Below are 19,199 nucleotides of genomic sequence, written 5' to 3' on the forward strand. Positions count from 1 at the left end.
CTGATTATATGATATGAAAAATCATGCAAACATCCAAATATTACAGTGTTTTGGAATCGGAATGATGTCAGTTATCTATTGCACTTATAATTACATGAAAATTTTCACAAAAATACGTATTTTTCCTGTATTTCGAAAATGCCATGATTCTCGAAAAAATACTCACAATTATTGTTATCGCTATATGGGTATCAAATGATCGGAATTTTTTCATTTTCATTTTGTATGTTATAACAATTTTTTTTGAAAATATTCATAATTTTCACAAAACTACGTATTTTAGAAAAAAATACTCAAAATATTAGTTTTATACAATAGGATATCAAACGATCGAAAATTTTCATACATTTCGAATTTAATAACATTTTTTTTAAACTCAAAATTTTCACTACGTATTTTGGAAAAAAAATAATTGAAATTTCAGTTTTTCACAATATGGGTATCAAACGATCGGGATTTTTTCAAACATTTCGAATGTAATAAAATATATTTTTTTAATTCTAAGAAATTTCATAAAACTACCTATTTTCGAAAAAAATACTCAAAATTTTCAGTTATTGCTACCCATATCGTAAAAAGCCGAAATTATTTTAAAAAAATTTGGAAAATAAGAAGTTTTGTGAAAATGTTGAGTATTTAAAAAAAAAGTTGTTATTACATCCGAAATGTATGACAAAAATCCGATCGTTTGATACCCATATCGTGGCTATAAACTATAAAAGATAATTTCATAATTTCTATTTAGCGAGACCATTTCTCATCATTTTGGTGGCACACACATTCACACGCAAGATAAGAGCTTAACTGCTTAACGAAAGTCGCCATCAATATCTTTTCACTTGCGCCAACGATTTAAAAGCGCTTAAGATATAAAATTGCTTCCAACTACCGGCAACATGTTCTTTTGCACATTAGTTAGTCACTTACTTGAAAAATAATCCCTAAACATGTAAATAATTAGCAAGCGCCATCAAAAAAACAAACGCGCTAAGTCTTTTGACGCCTGTTGGAGTGAGCCAGTGATGCCAGGAAATTTTCTCTATAAATGCTACTTTTCGTGAGTGTTCGCTTAAAATTTCATCAATTTTAGCAGCACGAAGCAGACCCAAAAGAGCGCTGGAAGGAAAAAGAACTGAGCTGAAAATAGAAAAATGGGCGTGGCTTAATGCACTCGAATGATTAAAATGCATTTTGGAAATATTTTTTTTAAATGCTTGTGATAGGAATTGCATAACTTTTATTAAAAGTGAAAATAAACAGAAATGTTCACAAAAAGTTTCTCTACTCCTTGGTGTACTTGGTTTTAGTAAATTTCAAGGAACGCTCCAGATTATCCAGCATCATTCAAACACGACCGCTTATAGGGCTTTAAATGGGTATGTTTCCCCTACATTCGAAATTTATGAAATTTTTTCGAAAGTTTGATATCCTACTGTATAAAAGTGATATTTTGAGTATTTTTTTCGAAAATACGTAGTTTTGTGAACATTTTGAGTATTTTTGTGAAAATTTTCATGTAATTGTAATTGTATAGCAATGGATAGCAGTCATCATCCCGATTCCAAAACACTATAATTTTTGAAGTTTGGATGATTTTTCATAGGATTATAGCTTAAATCCCATAAGCTTTGTGCTTCAGTTATGCACGCCTCGGTTGGTTGGATATCACTTAAGGAGGTATTAGACTATGACAAACAAAAACACAAACTAGACCAGACACGCACCTTTATGGCATTTGACAGTTTACTTGCACCGATGAACTGATACTTCCGTTAAATTCAGTTTAAGGGTTTTCCCGGAAGCACCTTTGCATCCTGAAATAAAAAATATCTTCCATGGGATCCACTTCAGTGCATTAACGGTCCCTCCTAGAATTCAAAAATCCCGAGCACTCAGAAAGCATCGCCCAGCATTTAACTCCACTACCGTTGGCTTCCTGGAAATTGGATAACACGGAAGCTTTGTTCTGCACTCTTCTTCATTTTTTTTCTACGTCGCTCGCATTTTCCTGGCTGAAATTTTCTGTTTGTTTTTCCGCCTTTCGTTCGCGCGACAGTAATACTTCATTTAGTTGACAGTTTTTTTCTGTCTTGTACTCTTCTTTTGGTGTAAAAAGTGACAGTTCATCACTGTTCAGCTTGCCGCTGTCAAACCAACGCACTTGAACCGTACCATCCAGCGGGATTTCCCGCCCACAAAGTCTTGGTCGCGTCGTCGTGAGTTAGTAGCTACGTCGTCGCAATGTTTACATTGTGACAGTCAGTAATATCGTTTGACAAAGTGCTCAATTTGGCCTCGCGCGCTCACTGCTATAAAGCTTGAAAAAGTGTCAATTTACATAAACTTTGCGGTGTCAGTTTGCTTCTCCAGTGTTGCCAGTGGGTTTGTTAATTCCCGACCAAGCTTAAGAGCTCGAGCTCGTTCCGGGGGACACACTTAATTATGGTTTCGAGCTGCGGAAATCCTTCTCACTTTGATGTTTAATGAAGAGGGCGTTTTAATCCATGGCGCGTGGAGGGTGCCTTGATCCATGTGGATCCCCTTAATCAAGCAAGATGGATTCCTCCGGTTTCCTAATTAAATTGAGAATTAAGTTAAAAGTAATTTTTTTTTTGGAAAATTATTACACCCTCATTCACTTGCACCTTAAGTGCCAGCAACAAATTCGCACTTATTTCGTAGCAACCACCATTCCGTACATGGCTCATAAAATCCTACACTTCCAATTGCTCCCACATGGTTAATAGGAAGACCGCCATTATCAGCAACAACTAGCCAGTAGGGAACCTCTAACTCTTGAAGGAGGCACATTGACGAAGAAAACAGATTTTTTTTAGAATTGTGCCTACTTGACATAAGAATCTTGGCCTTCTTTCAAGTGCTTAAGGCTCCTTACTAGTACCATTTGTAATGGCGCACTTCCAGCAGAACACATAGCTGATGAAACAAACACACAAAAAACGCATCAAAATGGAAACATTGTGCCTTTTTCCGTGAAGAATGAGCTACTGTTGCTGCTGGGAGAAGCATCAGTTGAGCCACCCACCACCAGGTGGCATCGTGGAGAGGGAAGGGGAAAAGGGACTGGAGAGATTTTAACCGGTGCACAGTGGGCAAAAACGGGTGAAAAAACGGATCTTTTGATGCCGTCAGTTTCTGCCTATCGAAAGTATCATTTTTAATGTAAAAAATTACGAGGAATCGATTGGTGGTACTCTCGTTAGCGGCAAATTTCGGGAAGTGGTCCATTTTACCCCATTTTGCCTTTTTTAGGGTGTTTTTCTCGAATATCTTCAACTGCCGTAGTTTGCCGCACTTCTAAAGTATCTTATTTTATGTAAAATATCACGAGAAATCGATTGGTGACACTCTCAATGGCGGCAAGTGACGGCAAGGGCCCATTTTGCCCCATTTACCCCTTTTGTATGTGTTTTTCTTTAATATCTTGAATTTCTGTTGTTTCCTACAGTTTTAAAGTATGTTATTTTACGTAGAAAATCGCGAGGAATCGATTTGTGACATTTTCATTGGCGGCAAATGACAGCAAGGGCCCATTTTGCCTCAGTTACCCCATTTTATGTGTTTTTTTGTCAATATCTTTAATTGCCGTTGTTTTTTCACTTTGAAAGTATACTATTTTATGTAAAAAATCACGAGAAATCGATTGGTGACACTCTCATTGATGGCAAATGACGGCAAGGGCCCATTTTGCCCCATGCAACCCTTATTTATGTGTTTTTCATCATTATCTTGAAATGACATAATTTCCTACAGTTTAAACGTTTATTATTTTATGTAGAAAATCACGAGAAATCGATTGGTGATGTTCTCATAAACGGCAAAGGCCCGTTTTGCCCCATCTACCCCATTTTATGTATTTTTTTTAATATCTTGAATTGCCGTGGTTTCCCAAAGTTAAAAAAAAGTTATTTTATACAGATAATCACGTAGAATCTATTGGTGGCGTTCTGATAAACGGCAAACGACGAGAAGGGCCTATTTTACCCCATTTACCCCTTATTTATGCGTTTTCTTTAGTATATTGAATGGTCGTGGTTTCCTAAACTTTAAATAAATGTTATTTGATGCAGAAAATCACGAGGAATCGATTGAGAACACTCTAATTTGTGGCAAATGGCGACAAGGTCCCATTTTGCCCCATTTATGTTTTTTCGTGAATATCTTGAACGTACTGTGCATTGTACAATAACATTCTTGTAAACTTTATAGGAAAACACGTCACGTTTAATATATTGACTAAAAATACATGAAATGGGGCAAAAAAGGCCCTTGTCGCCATTTGCGTTAGTTAGTTAGAGTTGTTCCCAATTCCCAATCGATCTCACGCGATTTTTTGTATAAAATAACTTTTTTATAACTTTGGGAAACCACGGCAATTCAAGATATTAAATAAAACACATAAAATGGGGTAGATGGGGCAAAACGGGCCTTTGCCATCGTTTCCCGTTTATGAGAACATCACCAATCGTTTCCTCATGATTTCCTTCATAAAATAATATACGTTTAAACTGTAAGAAATAATGTAATTTCAAGATATTGATGAAAAACACATAAATAAGGGTTAAATGGGGCTAAATGGGCCCTTGTCGTCATTTGCCATCAATGAGAGTGTCACCAATCGATTTCTCGTGATTTTTTACATAAAATAGTATACTTTCAAAGTGAAAAAACAACGGCAATTAAAGATATTGACAAAAAAACCCGATTTAATATCACCAGAGGTGAAATAGAGCCTTTCTTACAAAATGATGAAACTCCGAGAAATATATTGGTGCAATTATTTTTTCAAAAACATAATGATAGCATCCAGTGAAAATTTTACCTAAAGCTTCGAATCTTTTAAGGCTAAACCTCAAATGCCATTTTTTTTAAATTTCAGAAGTACATTATTTGTCGCAAGACATTTAAATTTAATTAAGAAAAAAATATTGGATTGACATTATTAGAAAAAAAATAAAGGGTACTCAGTCTACAATGTTAATCTATGATTAACTTAAAAAAATATGTATCGCTATTGCACTTTGTCGATCAATTATGAGAAGCCAGAAAGAACACTTTCACGCGCAGCGTAAAACGCGCAAGCGTAAAAGCGCTGGCGTTGAACCTTCGACTTGACGACTTGTCGAGATTTCGAGCGAGAACGAGCCGGGACTTCGAATTTGATGTTCAGTATATGATTTTGTATAAATCCAAAAATTTAATAGGAAAAAATAGGGTAAAAATAGGACGAAAAACACTAAAATCGCTATATCTCTGGAAATACATTTTGGAAAAGCTTCAAATTTTGGGCCCAAACAGTTTATGGCGCATGTTTTCGAATGGTTTTTTGTTTGAAACTGAATTCTTTAAATTTGATAGTGTTATCTGTAAAATAGTCCAAAAAATACCTCTAAAAATGGCTTTGACCACATTTACGGGTCGAAAATTGTGAATCGAAAAATAAAATGTTCGTCTCCGACCCCACGGCTACAGATCTGGCTTTTAAAAATTGTGGGTTTTACGAGCGGTTTTCCAGTGATGGAAGACACAAATTTTTAAGAGCGGATACAGACATCGGCCATGTATTTCAGAAAAAGAGCTCTCAAAAATCAGACTTTGAGTTCCGGGTTTCGGGCCAAAATTCAATCGAAAGAGCGCATCTAAACCTTCAATTTAGTAATAGGATTTTTTCCTGGGACGAATCCTCGCCGTGCACGAATTTTTTTAGATTTCTGAAAAAAGCGTTTTTCCAAAAGCAAACCTTAAACCTTTCTTTTGTAAGAAAGGCAAAAAGTCAAACGCTCTCAAATAAAAGTGCGGAATCCAATCGATGTAAAATTTGCTGAGAAGTTTGATCGAGTCGTGAACACTCAGTTAGAAAGATAAATTTAAGTGAAATTACAAATAAATCCTTGGGGAGAATTATTCTGAATGACCCCTTACCTTTTTTGAGAAATTTACTCTGTATATAAAGAAAAGTCATACAGCTATAACTTTTAAACCAACCGTCTGATCAACACCAAAATTTACTCGAATACAATTCATACCAAATGCTTTCAATCGAGAATGGGCTGGGACTTTGAATTTGATGTTCAGTATATGATTTTGTATAAATCCAAAAATTTAATAGGAAAAAATAGGGTAAAAATAAGACGAAAAACACTAAAATCGCTATATCTCTGGAAATACATTTTGGAAAAGCTTCAAATTTTGGGCCTAACAGTTTATGGCGCATGTTTCCGAATGGCTTTTTGTTTGAAACTGAATTCTTTAAATTTGATAGTGTTATCTGTAAAATAGTCCAAAAAATACCTCTAAAAATGGCTTTGACCACATTTACGGGTCGAAAATTGTGAATCGAAAAATAAAATGTTCGTCTCCGACCCCACGGCTACAGATCTGGCTTTTAAAAATTGTGGGTTTCACGAGCGGTTTTCCAGTGATGGAAGACACAAATTTTTAAGAGCGGATACAGACATCGGCCATGTATTTCAGAAAAAGAGCTCTCAAAAATCAGACTTTGAGTTCCGGGTTTCGGGCCAAAATTCAATCGAAAGAGCGCATCTAAACCTTCAATTTAGTAATAGGATTTTTTCCTGGGACGAATCCTCGCCGTGCACGAATTTTTTTAGATTTCTGAAAAAAGCGTTTTTCCAAAAGCAAACCTTAAACTTTTCTTTTGTAAGAAAGGCAAAAAGTCAAACGCTCTCAAATAAAAGTGCGGAATCCAATCGATGTAAAATTTGCTGAGAAGTTTGATCGAGTCGTGAACACTCAGTTAGAAAGATAAATTTAAGTGAAATTACAAATAAATCCTTGGGGAGAATTATTCTGAATGACCCCTTACCTTTTTTGAGAAATTTACTCTGTATATAAAGAAAAGTCATACAGCTATAACTTTTAAACCAACCGTCTGATCAACACCAAAATTTACTTGAATACAATTCATACCAAATGCTTTCGATCGAGAATGGGCTGGGACTTTGAATTTGATGTTCAGTATATGATTTTGTATAAATCCAAAAATTTAATAGGAAAAAATAGGGTAAAAATAAGACGAAAAACACTAAAATCGCTATATCTCTGGAAATACATTTTGGAAAAGCTTCAAATTTTGGGCCCAAACAGTTTATGGCGCATGTTTCCGAATGGCTTTTTGTTTGAAACTGAATTCTTTAAATTTGATAGTGTTATCTGTAAAATAGTCCAAAAAATACCTCTAAAAATGGCTTTGACCACATTTACGGGTCGAAAATTGTGAATCGAAAAATAAAATGTTCGTCTCCGACCCCACGGCTACAGATCTGGCTTTTAAAAATTGTGGGTTTTACGAGCGGTTTTCCAGTGATGGAAGACACAAATTTTTAAGAGCGGATACAGACATCGGCCATGTATTTCAGAAAAAGAGCTCTCAAAAATCAGACTTTGAGTTCCGGGTTTCGGGCCAAAATTCAATCGAAAGAGCGCATCTAAACCTTCAATTTAGTAATAGGATTTTTTCCTGGGACGAATCCTCGCCGTGCACGAATTTTTTTAGATTTCTGAAAAAAGCGTTTTTCCAAAAGCAAACCTTAAACCTTTCTTTTGTAAGAAAGGCAAAAAGTCAAACGCTCTCAAATAAAAGTGCGGAATCCAATCGATGTAAAATTTGCTGAGAAGTTTGATCGAGTCGTGAACACTCAGTTAGAAAGATAAATTTAAGTGAAATTACAAATAAATCCTTGGGGAGAATTATTCTGAATGACCCCTTACCTTTTTTGAGAAATTTACTCTGTATATAAAGAAAAGTCATACAGCTATAACTTTTAAACCAACCGTCTGATCAACACCAAAATTTACTCGAATACAATTCATACCAAATGCTTTCGATCGAGAATGGGCTGGGACTTTGAATTTGATGTTCAGTATATGATTTTGTATAAATCCAAAAATTTAATAGGAAAAAATAGGGTAAAAATAAGACGAAAAACACTAAAATCGCTATATCTCTGGAAATACATTTTGGAAAAGCTTCAAATTTTGGGCCCAAACAGTTTATGGCGCATGTTTCCGAATGGCTTTTTGTTTGAAACTGAATTCTTTAAATTTGATAGTGTTATCTGTAAAATAGTCCAAAAAATACCTCTAAAAATGGCTTTGACCACATTTACGGGTCGAAAATTGTGAATCGAAAAATAAAATGTTCGTCTCCGACCCCACGGCTACAGATCTGGCTTTTAAAAATTGTGGGTTTTACGAGCGGTTTTCCAGTGATGGAAGACACAAATTTTTAAGAGCGGATACAGACATCGGCCATGTATTTCAGAAAAAGAGCTCTCAAAAATCAGACTTTGAGTTCCGGGTTTCGGGCCAAAATTCAATCGAAAGAGCGCATCTAAACCTTCAATTTAGTAATAGGATTTTTTCCTGGGACGAATCCTCGCCGTGCACGAATTTTTTTAGATTTCTGAAAAAAGCGTTTTTCCAAAAGCAAACCTTAAACCTTTCTTTTGTAAGAAAGGCAAAAAGTCAAACGCTCTCAAATAAAAGTGCGGAATCCAATCGATGTAAAATTTGCTGAGAAGTTTGATCGAGTCGTGAACACTCAGTTAGAAAGATAAATTTAAGTGAAATTACAAATAAATCCTTGGGGAGAATTATTCTGAATGACCCCTTACCTTTTTTGAGAAATTTACTCTGAATATAAAGAAAAGTCATACAGCTATAACTTTTAAACCAACCGTCTGATCAACACCAAAATTTACTCGAATACAATTCATACCAAATGCTTTCGATCGAGAATGGGCTGGGACTTTGAATTTGATGTTCAGTATATGATTTTGTATAAATCCAAAAATTTAATAGGAAAAAATAGGGTAAAAATAAGACGAAAAACACTAAAATCGCTATATCTCTGGAAATACATTTTGGAAAAGCTTCAAATTTTGGGCCCAAACAGTTTATGGCGCATGTTTCCGAATGGCTTTTTGTTTGAAACTGAATTCTTTAAATTTGATAGTGTTATCTGTAAAATAGTCCAAAAAATACCTCTAAAAATGGCTTTGACCACATTTACGGGTCGAAAATTGTGAATCGAAAAATAAAATGTTCGTCTCCGACCCCACGGCTACAGATCTGGCTTTTAAAAATTGTGGGTTTCACGAGCGGTTTTCCAGTGATGGAAGACACAAATTTTTAAGAGCGGATACAGACATCGGCCATGTATTTCAGAAAAAGAGCTCTCAAAAATCAGACTTTGAGTTCCGGGTTTCGGGCCAAAATTCAATCGAAAGAGCGCATCTAAACCTTCAATTTAGTAATAGGATTTTTTCCTGGGACGAATCCTCGCCGTGCACGAATTTTTTTAGATTTCTGAAAAAAGCGTTTTTCCAAAAGCAAACCTTAAACTTTTCTTTTGTAAGAAAGGCAAAAAGTCAAACGCTCTCAAATAAAAGTGCGGAATCCAATCGATGTAAAATTTGCTGAGAAGTTTGATCGAGTCGTGAACACTCAGTTAGAAAGATAAATTTAAGTGAAATTACAAATAAATCCTTGGGGAGAATTATTCTGAATGACCCCTTACCTTTTTTGAGAAATTTACTCTGTATATAAAGAAAAGTCATACAGCTATAACTTTTAAACCAACCGTCTGATCAACACCAAAATTTACTTGAATACAATTCATACCAAATGCTTTCGATCGAGAATGGGCTGGGACTTTGAATTTGATGTTCAGTATATGATTTTGTATAAATCCAAAAATTTAATAGGAAAAAATAGGGTAAAAATAAGACGAAAAACACTAAAATCGCTATATCTCTGGAAATACATTTTGGAAAAGCTTCAAATTTTGGGCCCAAACAGTTTATGGCGCATGTTTCCGAATGGCTTTTTGTTTGAAACTGAATTCTTTAAATTTGATAGTGTTATCTGTAAAATAGTCCAAAAAATACCTCTAAAAATGGCTTTGACCACATTTACGGGTCGAAAATTGTGAATCGAAAAATAAAATGTTCGTCTCCGACCCCACGGCTACAGATCTGGCTTTTAAAAATTGTGGGTTTTACGAGCGGTTTTCCAGTGATGGAAGACACAAATTTTTAAGAGCGGATACAGACATCGGCCATGTATTTCAGAAAAAGAGCTCTCAAAAATCAGACTTTGAGTTCCGGGTTTCGGGCCAAAATTCAATCGAAAGAGCGCATCTAAACCTTCAATTTAGTAATAGGATTTTTTCCTGGGACGAATCCTCGCCGTGCACGAATTTTTTTAGATTTCTGAAAAAAGCGTTTTTCCAAAAGCAAACCTTAAACCTTTCTTTTGTAAGAAAGGCAAAAAGTCAAACGCTCTCAAATAAAAGTGCGGAATCCAATCGATGTAAAATTTGCTGAGAAGTTTGATCGAGTCGTGAACACTCAGTTAGAAAGATAAATTTAAGTGAAATTACAAATAAATCCTTGGGGAGAATTATTCTGAATGACCCCTTACCTTTTTTGAGAAATTTACTCTGTATATAAAGAAAAGTCATACAGCTATAACTTTTAAACCAACCGTCTGATCAACACCAAAATTTACTCGAATACAATTCATACCAAATGCTTTCGATCGAGAATGGGCTGGGACTTTGAATTTGATGTTCAGTATATGATTTTGTATAAATCCAAAAATTTAATAGGAAAAAATAGGGTAAAAATAAGACGAAAAACACTAAAATCGCTATATCTCTGGAAATACATTTTGGAAAAGCTTCAAATTTTGGGCCTAACAGTTTATGGCGCATGTTTCCGAATGGCTTTTTGTTTGAAACTGAATTCTTTAAATTTGATAGTGTTATCTGTAAAATAGTCCAAAAAATACCTCTAAAAATGGCTTTGACCACATTTACGGGTCGAAAATTGTGAATCGAAAAATAAAATGTTCGTCTCCGACCCCACGGCTACAGATCTGGCTTTTAAAAATTGTGGGTTTCACGAGCGGTTTTCCAGTGATGGAAGACACAAATTTTTAAGAGCGGATACAGACATCGGCCATGTATTTCAGAAAAAGAGCTCTCAAAAATCAGACTTTGAGTTCCGGGTTTCGGGCCAAAATTCAATCGAAAGAGCGCATCTAAACCTTCAATTTAGTAATAGGATTTTTTCCTGGGACGAATCCTCGCCGTGCACGAATTTTTTTAGATTTCTGAAAAAAGCGTTTTTCCAAAAGCAAACCTTAAACTTTTCTTTTGTAAGAAAGGCAAAAAGTCAAACGCTCTCAAATAAAAGTGCGGAATCCAATCGATGTAAAATTTGCTGAGAAGTTTGATCGAGTCGTGAACACTCAGTTAGAAAGATAAATTTAAGTGAAATTACAAATAAATCCTTGGGGAGAATTATTCTGAATGACCCCTTACCTTTTTTGAGAAATTTACTCTGTATATAAAGAAAAGTCATACAGCTATAACTTTTAAACCAACCGTCTGATCAACACCAAAATTTACTTGAATACAATTCATACCAAATGCTTTCGATCGAGAATGGGCTGGGACTTTGAATTTGATGTTCAGTATATGATTTTGTATAAATCCAAAAATTTAATAGGAAAAAATAGGGTAAAAATAAGACGAAAAACACTAAAATCGCTATATCTCTGGAAATACATTTTGGAAAAGCTTCAAATTTTGGGCCTAACAGTTTATGGCGCATGTTTCCGAATGGCTTTTTGTTTGAAACTGAATTCTTTAAATTTGATAGTGTTATCTGTAAAATAGTCCAAAAAATACCTCTAAAAATGGCTTTGACCACATTTACGGGTCGAAAATTGTGAATCGAAAAATAAAATGTTCGTCTCCGACCCCACGGCTACAGATCTGGCTTTTAAAAATTGTGGGTTTTACGAGCGGTTTTCCAGTGATGGAAGACACAAATTTTTAAGAGCGGATACAGACATCGGCCATGTATTTCAGAAAAAGAGCTCTCAAAAATCAGACTTTGAGTTCCGGGTTTCGGGCCAAAATTCAATCGAAAGAGCGCATCTAAACCTTCAATTTAGTAATAGGATTTTTTCCTGGGACGAATCCTCGCCGTGCACGAATTTTTTTAGATTTCTGAAAAAAGCGTTTTTCCAAAAGCAAACCTTAAACCTTTCTTTTGTAAGAAAGGCAAAACACATAAAATGGGGTAACTGGGGCAAAATGGGCCCTTGCTGTCATTTTCCGCCAATGAAAATGTCACAAATCGATTCCTCGCGATTTTCTACGTAAAATAACATACTTTAAAACTGTAGGAAACAACAGAAATTCAAGATATTAAAGAAAAACACATACAAAAGGGGTAAATGGGGCAAAATGGGCCCTTGCCGTCACTTGCCGCTATTGAGAGTGTCACCAATCGATTTCTCGTGATATTTTACATAAAATAAGATACTTTAGAAGTGCGGCAAACTACGGCAGTTGAAGATATTCGAGAAAAACACCCTAAAAAAGGCAAAATGGGGTAAAATGGACCACTTCCCGTCATTTGCCGCTAACGAGAGTACCACCAATCGAATCCTCGTATTTTTTTACATTAAAAATGATACTTTCGATAGCCAGAAACTGACGGCATCAAAAGATCCGTTTTTTCACCCGTTTTTGCCCACTGTGCGGTGGCATGGCCAACTTGGTTGACTAGTTGACTGCACTTTTTACCCAGCTCGTGATGATGGTTTTGCCCGGCTGGGTGGCTGCTCGAGCTGGCGTGGTGTGGAGAGTTTTGCACTGGCACTTTTGATGGGGGGAAGGAGGGGTGAATTGTTTGAGTTGAATGTGTAGTTTTTCAAAATATGTACCAAGAAGATTTTTTTAGATTCTCAGAATGTGGACTAGGAAAATAAAGTAAATGAAAAAAATACAAAATATTCAAATACCCTAACGATAATGATATTTCTAATTAATTTCAGCTATGGAGACATATTTCTAAGTAAATTGGAAACCTTTTAGATTACAGAACATGGAGATCTCCAAGATCTGGATACTTATTATTCATGGGCACTTTCCAAGATATGGAGACTTCCAAGAAATTTGTAGACATTTTAAACATATAGACTTTTCAAGATATGGAGACTTCTAAATAATTTGGATACCTTTAAGGTGAAGCCGTTGATCATTTTCGAAGAAAATTAATCATCACTATAAAAAATTGTGTATTAAACTCAATTTAACGAATTTCAGCACCAAAATGAATCAGCATGTGCCGGTGTCTATGATTGAAGAAAGACGTCAAAAATTTTCGCTGCTGCTTTTCTTTGAATTCTTGTTCCAAAAAATAAAAATTGGTTCCGGAACTAATCAGTGCAGTGGAGAATGGTGTTGTTCGTGGTGGAAATGTTCAAGCAGTGGTTCCAGCGGAGGATTTTGAGCAGGACGGTTCAAACAAGGACGTGGCTCGTTCTGGGTCGGTCGCGGAACTGGTATGGAACGCGGAGGCCTCCGAAACTTTCGCGATGACCAGGGTGGATGTGTGTTCAACCTGGAAATGGACAACTTAAGGAAGTCTTTGATAAATGACCCAAATTTAAAAGTTGGCGAGCGCAGAGAGCGCAGCGGTCGTCGGTCTCCTCGTAGATGGACTCATCGAGATCAAAACCCTGCGAACGAAACGGAAACCGGAGCCGTGGCGCACGGTTTAGTTCGTCGGAACCGGTTAAGGTGGAACGCAGTTGCAGCGGGGAGGTTCCGTTGCCACAGTTTCCACGGAAGGAGGGATTACGAGTGGGGCGTCGGCAAGCTGAAGCAGCCCAAGCGGGAACAGGCCTTTTTCGATGTATTGTGGGCATGCAAGACCATTGAAGAGAAGCTGATTTTGAAAATGTTATCAACTGGTGAGCTCGTTCTTTTTATAAGACAACCATACTTTCATGTATTCTGACATACACACATATCAATGAAGACAAACCACGCCAATCTTACTATATACGCGGTAGGGTGTTCCCTCGGTCGTTCGCTGTGAGTTGTGGATTGCCTGCTTCTCTAATGAAGGTTCGACTGGGGGGGCATGCTTATTAATTTCTCGTCGCTCCATACCCTCAGTGACGTGATGGGAGCAAGGGCGTCTATGCGAAGTGTCCCTACACCCGCTACAAATTTCCGGCGCTTGGGGAGGGAAGCGGGAAACCATTTTGATCTATGCGCCGGTATTTGTAGCATTAAAATTCGTGCAAAAAAACTTATGCACGTGGGTGTACAGATTATGGAGTAAAAGATGATCGAATTGTTCACCTAGCGCTCACATGTGTTTCGGGACCAAGTTGCCTGCGGGTATGGGGATCATACATACATACATACATACAAAATGAATCAGCATGTGCCGGTTGTTGCCTTCTTGAAGCCACTGAAGGAATTTTTGATCTAAATCAATTGTGCTTCAAAATTTATATAATTTTGTGGCACAGTCATTGACGTCCTAGTTGGCAATCATTGACTAATGACGATTTCCGTAATTTAACAAGGAATGGGATAATCGTTACCAAAAGGAATCAGCATGTGTAAGGCACTATTCTAAACAACTTGTTGAAGGAATTTTGTCAAAATATTTAAAGCGACGCAAAATTTATATCTTTGAAGGAAAAATCATGACAATGATGGAAGTCTTCACGTTAAGATAAAAAGGCTTCAGAGTATGGAAAAGATAAGGCTCGGTTTAGTTTTCAAAAATCTGTAAGAGCCAATGGTAAACAAAGTCCTTTTTGCATCGGTATTCGACCTACTTACGAAAACCCAAAATCAAAAATGCTTGAGATTGTGACTTCTAAAAAAATTGGGGACTTTTAAAACAAAAAGAATTTCCAAGATATGAAGACATCTAAATCAATTGGATACCTTTATGATAAAGAGACTTCAGAACATGGAGATTTATAAAAAGATTTCTGAAAAAATGGAGACTTATGAAAAATAAGGATTTTCCATTAAATGGAGTCTTCCAAGAAAATTGGAGACTTCTTAAACATATAGACATTCCATGATATGAAGACTTTTAAATGAATTGGATACCTGTATGATAAAGAGATTTCAAAAGTATTTTGGTGACATTTGGAAGCATGTATACAATTATATATAGAATTTAAAAAAATTGAGACTTTTCAAGCTATCGTAACATACTTCTAAGACATGGAGACTTTCCTAGATATGGAAACTTTTATAATTGGATACCTTAATGGTTAGGAGACATCAGAAAAAAAACAGGAGTCATCAGAACATGGAGACTTTTTTAATATGAAGACTTTCAATTTATGGGGACTTCTAAAACATGGAGACATTTCAAAATATAGAGACTCATGGAATTTGATATCTTTAAGATTATAACACTTCAGAACATGAAGATTTCCAAGGTTTTGAGATTTCGAAATGTGAAGAATTCCATGCATTGGGGCGTCAAAGATAAGGAGACTTTCAATATAATATATTATGGAGACTTTTTAAATAAGAAGACTTCCAACATACAGAAAAGTCCAAGTTATGGAGACTATCATGGAGCATTTCCAAAACATGGAATCTTCCAAGATATGGACGGGAACAAATTGTCCTAATGTTAATTGAAGTTTTTTTTTAAATGTTAATTTATGAAATATTGCTTTTTTAATTGAGAATAATAAATTGTACGCAAACAGAAACCCGACACTTTCAAGCTATGGAGACTTTCCTAAATTTAGAGACTTAGACAAGATATCAAGTCTTCCATATATATGGAGATTTACAAAATCCGAAGTTTTCAATGCTGATATGGAGACTATCAAACATGGTGGTCTTACATAGAATTGCAAGTATGGGTCATTCGATGTCAACTTGGTACACTTTTGGACTCGACCTTCACCGATTTGGACCAAACTTGGAGGGAACGTTCATCTATCGATAGTTAACAGAAATCGCAAGTTTGGTGCTGATTGGACCATCCCTCTATTTTTGGCACCGCCCTTCTTTTATGACGATTTTCTAAAGAACTTTTTTTTAATCATAACTTTGCAACTATTTGAGCAAAAGACTTTCTACAGATTGCATTTTATAGAAAATTGTCCAAGGAATTCGATAAAAATAAAATGTTAACCCTTAAATGCCCCCTTATATTATATTTCAACGCTTTAAATATAAAAATTCAGTTTTGACCAGCTCCTTATATTTTTATTTGTTTAATTTTATCACCATCGTGTTCCTCGAACAATTTTACATAAAAATCAATGTAAACCTCAAACTAAAATGAACTATTGGCGAGAAACAGCGATTTTACTGGAAAAAAGTTTGATTTTTCACAGCACTCGGAAGCACATGGTGTACTTTTCAACAAAAAGGGTTGAATCCCGCATAGTTCGGTTTTTATATGTGAGAAACTTATTTTGGGTTTGAAATCATTGGACAGAGTGCTGTGCAAAATCAAACATTTTTCAGTAAAATCGCTGTTTCTCGCCAATTGTTCATTTTAGTTTGAGGTTTACTTTGATTTTTATATAAAATTGTCCGAGGAACACTATGGTGATAAAATAAAACAAATATAAATATAAGGAACAGATCAAAACTGAATTTTAATATTTAAAGCGTTGAAATATAATATAAGGGGGCATTTAAGTGTTAAAATTTTATTTTTATCAAATTCCTTGGACAATTTTAAATCAGACAATTTTTTTTGTAGACTTTTATAGTTTTAAAGATTTCTAAAAAAATGGAGACTTGTAGAATTTTATTTTGGTAATTACCTTCAATTTTAGCGGGCTGTAATAATTTTGAAGACTGTTAAAATAGTGCAAAACAAATTGTATGCTACTGCCCAACCCGATTCCCCTCAACAGGTAAGGTAATCCAGCACCTGTCGCTAGGAAACATTGGTCAAGCTATCCGTCAGAAAGTGTTTTTTTTTTTGTGCAGTACTGTTCTTCTGACGGGTTCCACAAGAGCGAAAGAGATGAAAGTAATTTCTCTCCCGTCATTCCGGCACTCTACTTTTCTACTTTGTCCTAAGTCAATGTTTTCTTTTTCCTTCACCGGCCACACTCGGCCAACTCTACTAACGTGCATTGTGTTACAAAGAAAGCATTTTAGGACAATTTGTGCGGAATTTATGAGCTTTCTCTTGAAAAACATAAAATTGACTTCTCAAGCTTTTCTGTTATCAAATTTTCATGATTTTTGGAGACAAAATTGCTTTTGGTGAAAGTGTAGATATGCTGGAATCATTCAATTTTCGTAGACTTTCAAAATTCAAGAGTTCTAATGTTCTTTTTTTAAAAAAAATATCAGATTTGGTGACTTTTGGATTACCATATTTGACATAAATGTTTTTAAAGATTTGTAGACTTTACAAATAGGAGCTATTCCAATTGCAAACATTGTAAACTTTTTGAAAATAATTTAGTTGTTTTCAACTTTGAATCTTTTTCTTATGATGTTTGCCCTGCTTCAAATAATTTCCTTTCTGACAGTTATTGTTCTCACCACCCGAATTTCAACATTCATATTTCACCAAAAAAAAAACAGCAGCAGGAAATTCAATCCATTCTTCACGCTTTCCAGACCCATTTCCTGGGCAGGGGAAAAATCCCGGATTCTTGCATTCGAAGCATGTCCGTGAGATGTATAACATAAGCAAATTATTTGCCCATTTCCCGTTCCATCAGCGAAGTTGGGGGGCTTGCCAGAACCATATTTCCACAGAAAAGTCAGCACTTGAAAAGCACCCCTCTCCACACCGAAATCATAACCACTTTTTGAACGGAATAAACCGGATGATCTCGGATTCTGTGCTTTTTTGGTGGTTGTTGTTGTTGAATCTTGTACGCCTGCATGATGTTTCGTGTTTTCGGCTGCGGTATTTCTGGTTTATTCTGCTGCTGTTCTCCTGGTGGGATTTGGGGCTGGAGTTTTACTCAAAGATGAACACGTCTGGGTGGGAGGGCCTCTGGAGGGTGGAATTGATTTATGAGGAAATTTCGTAAAGTTTTGATTATTTGGTGGGAAATGAGAGTTAACAGTTCATGAATTATTAGAGGGCGACTACAACTAAAACTGCGACTGAAATTGAAATTTCGTCTGAAATTGCAATTTAAATTGCTGAAACGTCCTTCTTATTCACTTCATAACTTCTTCACTTCTAGACTTCTTCACTTCTTCACTTCTTCACTTCTTCACTTCTTCACTTCTTCACTTCTTCACTTCTTCACTTCTTCACTTCTTCACTATTCCTCACTTCTTTCCCCTAAACTTTTGTTGTTTATTGCTTTCTTTTAATCAGAAATAATTCAACTCGACTCCAACCACCTTTCAAAGCCCATCCAAAATTAAATTCCAAATTAATCTAATCGGAGCAGAAATCAGTAAGCAAACCCACGCATTCCTGCGAACCCAAGACAACAATCGACTGTCCGCCGGATTTCCAAAGTCGGCTTCCCTCTCCCCCTCCCCCTTCCTGCCCATTTCAATTGAGCCAATCAGAAAAGAAGGAGGAGGAGGTTGAGCTCTTTCAATCAACATCTACGTCGTGCAAAGAAAATCCATAACCTCAAAAAAGTGGAGGAAGCAACCGCCCCAAAATTGAAGGCATCCATCATTCATTTTCCACCAGTGCAGAGTCAATCCCCGCTGATTGGCGCGGTAAGACTAACGGGAAGGGCATGGATTTGGGATCTCGGTCCTGCTGGGTTCCTCCTGATGAGACCGAAGACGATGATGATGATGTTATGAATGGACTCTGGGGAGATTGGGCCGGGATTAGGGGCTGAGGTCAAAGTGTCTTATATTTTTATCTCATTTCCTTTGACGGGATGTTTGACGTCAGCAGGAAGGCCATTTTCTGGGGAGGTTTGTCGGTTTGATTGAAAGTGAAATGGAATCAACATATTTCATAATAGCAGGAAAAGAGATTTAAAAGGTTTGATTGAAATATTTTTTTTATTCCCTGGAACTCACTAGTTCACTCACGGACACACTGACTCACTTTCTAATTCACTGACTAACTGATTCACTCATTTACTCCCTCTTTCAGTCACTCACTCACTCATTCACTCACTCACTCACTCACTCAACTCAACTCAACTCAATCTCTAACTCACTTAATCATTCGCTCACTCACTCACTCCCTCACAGTATTCTAATTTGTGTCAACATTGTTTTCGTGATCAAAAAGTCAGACTCGTAAATTTTTGTAAGGGCAGCCAAGAATGTTAAAAATTAAGTGATTAATGGTATTCAGAAAAAAACGGATTAAACTTCCCCAGCTCAG

The 19,199-nt window shown here is 36.1% G+C and overlaps 1 protein-coding gene across 20 annotated transcripts in view; it reads left to right on the forward strand.

The window, feature by feature from the left end:
- Window positions 1–19,199, forward strand: part of LOC120413005 (neurobeachin) — a 283,022-nt gene that overhangs the window by 114,064 nt on the left and 149,759 nt on the right. The window lies entirely within an intron of this gene.

This window comes from Culex pipiens, chromosome 1, assembly GCF_016801865.2.
Source record: "Culex pipiens pallens isolate TS chromosome 1, TS_CPP_V2, whole genome shotgun sequence".
NCBI lineage: Eukaryota > Metazoa > Arthropoda > Insecta > Diptera > Culicidae > Culex > Culex pipiens.